At 35.8% G+C, this 9,697-nt stretch overlaps 1 pseudogene; it reads left to right on the forward strand.

Moving 5' to 3' along the window:
* Positions 1-6,169: 6,169 nt before the first annotated feature.
* LOC111802071 lies at positions 6,170-9,197 on the forward strand (annotated as a pseudogene).
* The last annotated feature ends 500 nt before the right edge of the window (positions 9,198-9,697 follow it).

A 9,697-nucleotide genomic window follows, 5' to 3' on the forward strand; every position in this document is an offset into this window, starting at 1 on the left:
TTAGCATGGACACAGGAGAGTTCGATACTCGAGTGAACCAGATGGATGGATGTTCAGGATACCCAGATGAGATGATTGACACATGGGTCAGTTTCCAACAAATGTGTTCGAACAAGCCAAGATGACCGATGTATTCCAAGACATGGGACGACATCACAATTTATGGATCGTGTTGTTGGGAACCAAGATGATAATGAGAAACGACGTGATTGTGTCGCACACGATTGAGTAGCACGCATGAACATTGTGTGTGGCCGAACAAGCTTAGATTCAGCAACTAACTCCTACACAAAGTTTGTTCCAAATGTCCCCACGAATCTAACCAAACAAGAATCATAAGTTTTGCTTCACGAGTAGAAATTCGAGCTTGAAAGTTGCATTCTTACCCATGGTTCTAAGCTCTTTAGTTGTGGTTTATGGGTCATCCTTTTCAAAAATTGGCTCAACAAACTCGTCAATCACGCTTCCCTCCATGAACGTTTCCCTTCAAGATCGTGTCCTAATTCCAAATAAAAGGACAGAATCTTCGTTTTTTCTCTTGCCGACGAGTATGGGTCCTTCTCAAAGTTTCATTAATCTACCTAACATTTAATATTTGTGCTTTTTTTTTTTGTCTCATTTATTTTTTTAATTTTTTTTCTTGATTATATTTTTTTAATTTAACTCTAACGTACTAAATTCATAATGACTTTTTTTTCTATCATTTCACTACGTTTGAGATATTTGATCTGACACACTTTGAATTTCGAGTATCAAAGGATCGAGAATAACTCAAACATACTATGCAATACACGAAAATGAAAAAAACATGTAATCGAAAATGAAAGAACATGAAGGGATGGACCACTTTCCAAATGCATTGAGACAGAAGTTGTTGAAGATTATTTTTGTCGTTTATTGGTCTGTTCTATTGTAGCTTGTATCATTCTTTCGGAGAGGCTACTCCATGAGAACCACCAAGCAATCGAAATTCTGGGATGCGGTTGGATAGGACTAGACTCAATCATTATTTACTAGAAGGTTAAACAAATTTTAAAATACAGAAATTATAAAACAAAAATTAAAGTTCGAAACATTATTTCAATTTTTATTTTTCATGGTTAGAGATGATAGTTTGTTGCTTTTACGAAGTGGACCGTCATTTTTTCTTTGCCACGTAAAAATAATATCAAGAAATTGTGAACTTTTATAGACCATCTTATTTTCTTTTTAAATGATTTTTTTTATCTATCATTTTTAAAGACCAAAACTAAAAATTGGAAAATATTTAGTTATTTTCATTTAAATAATATATGAAAATGAAAAATGAAATCCTTAACGTTTTATTTTATATCTATTTAATCGAAAGAAGAATGACCTGTTTGTTCTTGAGCTCTTTCTAAATTTCAATGCCTTTCCTTGATTTCCGTCCATGGCTTCCCCTCATCCTCTTCCTATCTCTACTTTTCATCATCCAAAAAAGAAAAGCAGCTACAAATAGAAAAAAGGGTAATTTTCCTCCTAGCCAACCAAAGCTTCCATTAGTAGGAAACTTGCACCAACTTGGAAAGCTACCACACAAATCCCTATGGCACCTCTCTCAGCGTTATTGTCCCAATATCAATCTCAGTCTATGTCGTATAGAAACCATCATCATATCCTCCGTCGAGACTGTTCGCGCCCTCTTGAAAACCAACGATTTTCAAAGCTGCAACAGACCACAAACCGATGTTATAAAAAAACTCACTTACAATTTTCTTGATATTGAGTTTTCGCCTTACAGTGATTACTAGCGAGAGATACAAAAAAACATTTGTATGCTTGAACTTTTTAGTATGAAGAGTGTTATTTTACGAACCCATTAGAGAGCACGAAGTTGGCTTGCTTATTGAATCAATTTCACAATCAGCTTTTTGTGAAGCTACTGTTGATCTTACTCATTGCTCTCACTACTGATGTTATTTTTAGAATTGCTTTTGAGAAGTTGTTTAAAGAATTGCTTTTGAGAAGTTGTTTAAAGTGGATGAATTTAATAAAATTGTGAGTGAAGTTGAGTTCCGGTTGGGAAGCTAGTGCTTCTGAGTTTTTTCCTATTCCTTTTGTGGGGAAGGTAGTTGATTGGTTTAATGGCCGAAAAGCTAGACTCGAGAGGGTTTTAATGAGATGAATGTTCTGTTCCAAGAGGTGATTGATGAACATCTTCATCCAGCGAAGCCTAAACCAAAGCAAGATGATATCGTTGATGTGCTTTTGACAATCAGTAAAAAGCAAGTTGGAATCTTGCACCGTTGTCATGAACATGAAAGCATCAAAGCCTTTCTTTTTGTAAGCAACTTCTATGCCTAAACTTTAATGGTTTTTAGGCTTAAATTTTAGTATAATTTTTAAACTAGTTATTGAGAATTTTTGGCTTTTATCTCTATGCTCATGCATCCTTAGTTAACTCATAACCATCTAACATTTTCCTATTATATGATGTGGATCAACATCATATAATTTTTGCAGGATTATCCATTAGTTTAATTACTATAATTTGGGCAATGGGAGAGCTAGTGAAAAATCCAAAATCAATAAAGAAAGTGCAAGAAGAAATCATAAATCAGGAAACAAAGGAAAGTTTAGAGAGACCTAGAACATCTTCCATATTTTAAAATGATAGTGAAAGAGACACTAAGACTACATCCACCCGTGCCCCTTCTTATTCTAAGAGAAACCATTTCCCATTTCAAAATTGAAGGCTATGATTTTTACCCAAGAACGATGGTTCAAGTGAACGTTTGGTCAATTGGACGAGACGGCATGGATTGGAAAGACCCAGAAGAGTGTTGAGTCAATTTTAGATTATTTCAACAAAGACCTATTCTCTAGCTTTAGAACAGGTCAATTTCTGTTAGCTATTTTCTTGTCAACAGTGGAGCTAGTTGAGTCCTAATTTCTGTTAGCTATTTTCTTGTTATTAGTGGAGCTAGTTGAGTCGCGCACTGTATTTATGTTTTTCTGCAGTTTTATGTATATAAAGACAGATCATTCTAGTGCATTCGCCAGTATCTGACATTTACATTTATCATTTGGTATCAGATCCAAAGCAAAACAAAGTGATCCAAGAGAGAAAATGAGTGACGACAAAACACTCACCAAGATTCTAAAGTTTGATGGTCACTATGACCATTGGAGTGAACGGATGGAAAACCTCTTGCGTGCCAAGGGTTTGTGAAGTCTAGTGGAAGAGGGTTACACCGAACGGGCAAAGAGAATCGAAGTGGCTGCAGCGCAGAAAAGGAATCTTGAGGAGCTCAAGATGAAGGACCATCAAGTGAAGCACTACTTGTTTAGGCAATTGATCGGGTTGTGTTTGAACAGATCTTGAATCGCAAAACATCCAAGATCATTTGGGATTCGATGAAGAAAAAGTTTGGAGGCAACGAAAGGGTGAAGCGGTCTCTTTTCAAAACCTTAAGTGAGGTTCTTGAAATGAAGAATGAAGAAAACATCAATGATTATTTTGGAAGAGTAATGGCTCTTTCCAACAAGATGAGAAGCAACGGAGAAGACATGTCAGATTCGAAGATTGTTGAGAAAATACTTCGAACTCTGACTGACAAATTCACATCTGTGGTGGTATCCATCGAGGAGTCAAAAGACACAAGAAAGATGACGATTGACGAACTGCAAAGCTCTCTGTCTGTGCATGAAAAGAAATTTAAGAAGATCAGTCATGAAGAAGGTGATCAAGCTCTCAATGTCAGAGGTAGTCTCAATGTTAAAGGCAGAGGCAGAGGATCATACAGAGGTCGAGGCAGGGGCAGAGGACGCTCATTCAATAAAGCAACAATCGAGTGTTACAACTGCCACCAACTTGGACATTTCCAATATGAATGTCCAAATGGGAATGGAGCACATTTTGCACAGATCGAAGAAAAGGATAAGTTCTTCCCATGACCTATGTGAAGCTTCAAGGCACTAAAAGAGGAGAGGTGTGGTTCGTGGATTCTGGGTGTTCAAACCATGTGTGGAGAAAGAGGTATGTTCTCAAGCTTGGACACTATCTTCACACATAATGTCAAGCTTGGGAATAATCACAAACTGATTGTTGGTGGGAAAGGAGTAGTGAAAATAATGCTTAAGGGAATAAGCTATGTGATCAACGATGTGTATTATATTCCGGAATTGAAGAACAACCTGCTTAGTGTTGGACAACTTCAAGAAAGGGGTTATTCCGGAATTGAAGAACAACCTGCTTAGTGTTGGACAACTTCAAGAAAGGGGTTTAGACGTGCAATTCAAAGGAGGAGATTGAAACACATGCAGCATCTTTCATGCCTCAAGAGGAAAATAGCAGAATCTGTTATGAGTGCTAACACTTATCCTGTTGGGTGAATCAAATGAAAAAACAAAGGAGAGATGTCTGTCGGTTGATATCTCAGACAAGAGTTGGATGTTTATCCTGTTGGGTGAATCAAATGACAAAACAAAGAAGGAGAGATGTCTGCCGGTTGATATCTCAGACAAGAGTTGTGGCACCATCAATATGGGCATCTCAGCTACAAGGGACTTCACACATTATGCAATAAAGAGATGGTTGTGGGTTTACCTGAAATTGAAGATGTGAAAACCATCTGTGAGGCGTGTGTCAAAGGGAAACACCACCGTGTTCCATTTCCGAAGCAGAGTAAGTGGAGAGCCACTGAAAGATTGCAGCTTATCCACTCTAATCTCTGTGGTCCGATCAATCCACCATCAAACAGTCAAATTATTGGATCAATATTGTTAAGGATATTTAGTAATAAATTATAGTTTACCATATATATTACAAATTATTGGATCAATATTGTTAAGGATATTTAGTAATAAATTATAGTTTACCATATATATTATATTTGATATTTTATTAGACGACAAATATATAATATTTTCCTTATTACCACATGTATCTTTCCATTTATTGTTATTTCAATTTATTACTATTTCCATATCCTTGTAATTTATTTGATTATAAATAAGATAACTTTTGCACCATCTAGGTGCGGTGAATTAATTAAACATTCTTCTTTTGCACCATCTAGGTGCGGTGGATTAATTAAACATTATTCTTTTGCACCATCTAGGTGCGGTGGATTAATTAAACATTCTTAGATATGACAACCTTAAGGGTGAATAGGGTTTCAACAATATAATTATTAATTTTTTTTTATAACAATAAACCTTAATACATGCAGACAAACTTAACAATAATTTACCATTTAAATAGTAAAAGGGTTAGAAAATATAATATCTTAGGTTAAACTCGACCTACTCCACTCCCACGCGCCTTTTTGGAATTTGAATAAACCTTTCTTTACTCTTTCCTCGGATGAGAGCCCAACGACTACAACGCTCTTTTTACAAGTTCAAGAGCAAACTCAATCCTTTCCACAGCTCAGGATCAAACCGGTACAATTGTCTAAAACTTTATAGAAACACACCACACACCACAACTCTAGATTTACAATTTTCTCACACTACAATAGACATCTCTTTCACAATAAGATAAACACAATTTTCTCACACTACAATAGACATCTCTTTCAGGATAAGATAAACAAGAAATAAAATTAGAAACTTGAGAGGGAGAACAATGGAGGTTTTTTTAAAAAAGTTTAGATCGACGAAACTATGAAAGTTATGTATTGTGAAATATTCTATGTTGTGTTCGGAAAAATATGAAAAGGTGATGAGTTTGATGAGTTTAAATGGTGATCGAGTTGTAAAAATAAGAATTCATACGGACCACTAAAACGTGAACTCTACCACACAAAAAATAATATTTATTTACTTTTAAATTTATGGTAAAAAAATTATAGACCACAAGTTTCAATATATATATTTATTATTTTAAATAAATATTTAAAACATTTTAAATTCATTTTTATTATACATATCATTATTTTTTGGTACCTAAGAATAATATTAAGAAATAGTGGAATTTTATAGACCATCATATTTTCTTTTTAAATAATTTTTTTATCTACGGTTTCTTAAGATCACCACTAAAAATTTGAAAACATTTCATTGTTTTCTTTCAAATAATATACGAAAATGAGAATTGAAACAATTAACGTTTTGTTTTGCGTCTATTTAATCTAAAGAAGAATGACCATTTTTAATTTGTAATATTTTTTTTCTCTCGTTCTTGAACTCTTTCAAAATTTCAATGTATTTCCTTCATTTCCATCCATGGCTTCCCCTCATCCTCTTCCTATCTCTACTTTTTATCATCCAAAAAAGAAAAGCAGCTAGGAAAAACGGTAATTTTCCTCAAGCCCACCAAAGCTTCCATTCATAGGAAACTTGCACCAACTTGGAAAGCTTCCACACAAATTTCTATGGCGCCTCTCTCACCTTTACGGTTCCGTTATCAGCCTCAGTCTATGTCGTATAGAAACCATCATCATATACTCCGCCGATATTGCTCGTGCCCTCTTGAAAACCAACGATTTTCAAAGCTGCAACAGACCACAAACTGATGTTACAAAAAAACTCACTTACAATTTTTTTGATATTGGATTTTCACCTTACAGTGATTACTGGCGAGACATACGTAAAATTTGTATGCTTGAACTTTTTAGTATAAAGAGGGTGTTATCTTACGAACCCGTTAGAGAGCAAGAAGTTGGTTTGCTTATTGAATCAATTTCACAATCAGCTTCTTGTAAAGCTACTATTGATCTTACTCAGAAATCGATTGCTCTCACTACTGGTGTTATTTTTCGAATTGCTTTTGGGAAGTTGTTTAAAGTGGATGGATTTAATGAAATTGCAAGTGAAGTTGAGGGTCTGAGTTTTTTCCTATTCCTTTTGTGGGAAAGGTAATTAATTGGTTTAGGGGACGAAAAGCTAAACTTGAGAAGGTTTTAAATGAGAGGAATGTTCTCTTCCCAGAGGTGATTGATGAACATATTCATTCTACTAGTCCTAAGCCAAAACAAGATGATATCATTGATGTGCTTTTGGCTATCAATAAAAAACAAGTTGAGTCTTGCAATGTTGTCATTACACATGAAAGCATCAAAGCCATTCTTTTTGTAAGAGCTTCCATATCTAAAAATGATAGTGAAAGAGTCACTAAGACTACATCCACCGGTGCCCCTTCGTATTCCAAGAGAAATCATCTCCCATTTCAAAATTGAAGGCTACGATTTTTATCCAAAAACAATGGTTCAAGTGGACGTTTGGGCAATTGGACGAGACTCCACATGCTGGACAGACCCAGAAGAGTTCATTCTAGAGAGATTTTTAGAGAGCTCGATTGATTACAAATGACAACATTTTGAGTTTTTGCCATTTGGAGTGGTAGGTGGATGCGCCCAAAGTTGAATATGGGGTGAAAATTGTGGAGTTAACTTTAGCGAATCTTTTTTACCATTTTGATTGGAAGCTGCCAAATGAGAAATGAGATGGAGGAGGAATTGGACATGGAAGAGAATTCAGGTTCGAGTCTCACCCTCCCAAAAAAGTTGCCTCTCAAACTTGTCGCCTCTCAAACTTGTCTTTCCTTCCCTGGCTTGGACATGGAAGAGAGTTCTAAATTCGAATGTCTTTCCTTCCTTACCCTCCCTGGCTTCTCCTCATCCTCTTCCTCTCTTTACTCTTCATCATCCTCAAACAGAAAGTAGCGGCAAATAGAAAGAAGGGCAACTTTCCCCCAAGCTCTCCAAAACTTCCAATCATAGGAAAAATGCATCAACTTGGCAAGCTCCCACACAAATCCGTGTGGCACCTCTCTCAGTGTTACGGTCTCATTATCAGCTTCAGTCTTGGCAGTGTAGAAACCATCATCGTACCCTCTGTCGAGATAGCTCGTACCCTCATGAAAATTCACGATCTTCAAAGTTGCAGCAGATCACAAACTCAATCAGTCAAAAAACTCACTTACAATTTTCTTGACATTGCGTTTTCACCTTATAGTGAATACTGGAAAGAGATACGTAAAATTTGTATACTCGAGCTTTTCAATGTGAAGAGAGTGTTATCTTATGAACCCATTAGAGAGCAAGAAGTTTGTTTGCTGATTGAATCGATTTCGCAATCACCTTCTTGTAGAATTGTTGTTGATCTTACTGAGAAGTCCACTACTCTCCCTACTGATATTATTTTTAGAATTGCTTTTGAGAAACAGTTTGAAGGGGATGAATTTTATGAGCTTGTGAATGAAGCTGTGGCATTGTTGGGAAGCTATAGTGCTTCTGAGTTCCTTCCTATTCCTTTTGTAGATAAGGCCATTGATTGGTTAAATGGACGAGAAGCTAGACTTCAGATAGTTTAGACTTGAGATAGTTTCTAATGAGATCCATGCTGTGTTTCAAGAAGTGATTGATGAACACCTTCATCCTGGTAGACCTAAACCAAAACAAGATGATATTATTGATGTGCTTATGGCTATCCCATCTAAACATCAAAGTTATTCTTTTGGTGAGCAACTTCTATCCCAAATCTTTAAAGGTTTTTAAGCTAATTTTTTAGTTTAATTTTTAAACTTTGAATCCGGTCGTTAATTAGTTTTGGCGCAGATATTGAGCTCTCTTTTATTTATTTACTTTTTTTATTATTTTTTTTAATCGTATTTGTGCATCAATTTTTAGCAAGATACTAGTTCAATTACATTAGTTTGGGCAACGACAGAACTCACGAAGAACCCAACATTGATGAAGAAAGCTCAAGAAGAAATCACAAATCATGTGGGAAACAAAGGAAAGGTAGCAGAGAGTGACTTAGAAGAGCTTCCATATCTTAAAATGATAGTGAAAGAGACATTGAGACTACAACCACCCGGACCTCTTCTTCTTCCAAGAGAAACCATTTCAAATTTCAAAATTGAAGGCTACCATTTTTACCCAAAAACAATGGTTCAAGTGAACGTTTGGGCAATTGGACGAGACCTCACATGCTGGACAGACCTAGAAGAGTTCATTCCAGAGAGATTTTCAGAGAGCTCGATTGATTACAAAGGACAACATTTTGAGTTCTTGCCATTCGGGGCTGGTAGGAAGATATGCCCGAGGTTGAATATGGGAGTGAAAACTGTGGAGTTGGCTTTAGCGAATCTTTTGTACCATTTTAATTGGAAGCTGCAGAATGGGATGAAAGAGGAAGACTTGGACATGGAAGAGAGTTCCGATTTGAGTCTCACCATCTACAAAAAGTTGCCTCTCAAGCTTGTACTAATTTTATACCATCCATGAGTATTAAGTTTGAAGTGGAGTTCTCTAATTGTAAGGTTTTACATGTAATATATTAATGCTTAAACTCTTTGTTAATATATATAAGAAAACGTGAGGAAATAAGTAAGAGTAATTACTAATGAAATAAATTTGAAAAAAAAAAAAAGAGAGAAAAATGTACAAGACCCTCACATGCGAGTATGGACCCAACAGTCCTCTTGGACTCCTTTTCTGGTCGGGATAGCATTCTTTGGTATTATTGTCAGACACCCGATAGGAATAGTGACCATTGTAACATTATGATTAACATAATGATCGTTTTCCTGCCTCATAACGAACGCGTCCGTACCATCGTAAATGGGGAGATTCCCTAATGCATGTAACACATAGGCATAAGGTCCCAACTTTTTTATTCAATAAATCATGTAAAGCAACCCCTTCCATTTTCCTTCATATCATATCATTTTACAACATAGCCTTTAAGACGTGTATTCGGGTTGAATATTGTATGATTCATATCA

The sequence above is a fragment of the Cucurbita pepo genome, chromosome LG09 (genome assembly GCF_002806865.2).
Source record: "Cucurbita pepo subsp. pepo cultivar mu-cu-16 chromosome LG09, ASM280686v2, whole genome shotgun sequence".
NCBI lineage: Eukaryota > Viridiplantae > Streptophyta > Magnoliopsida > Cucurbitales > Cucurbitaceae > Cucurbita > Cucurbita pepo.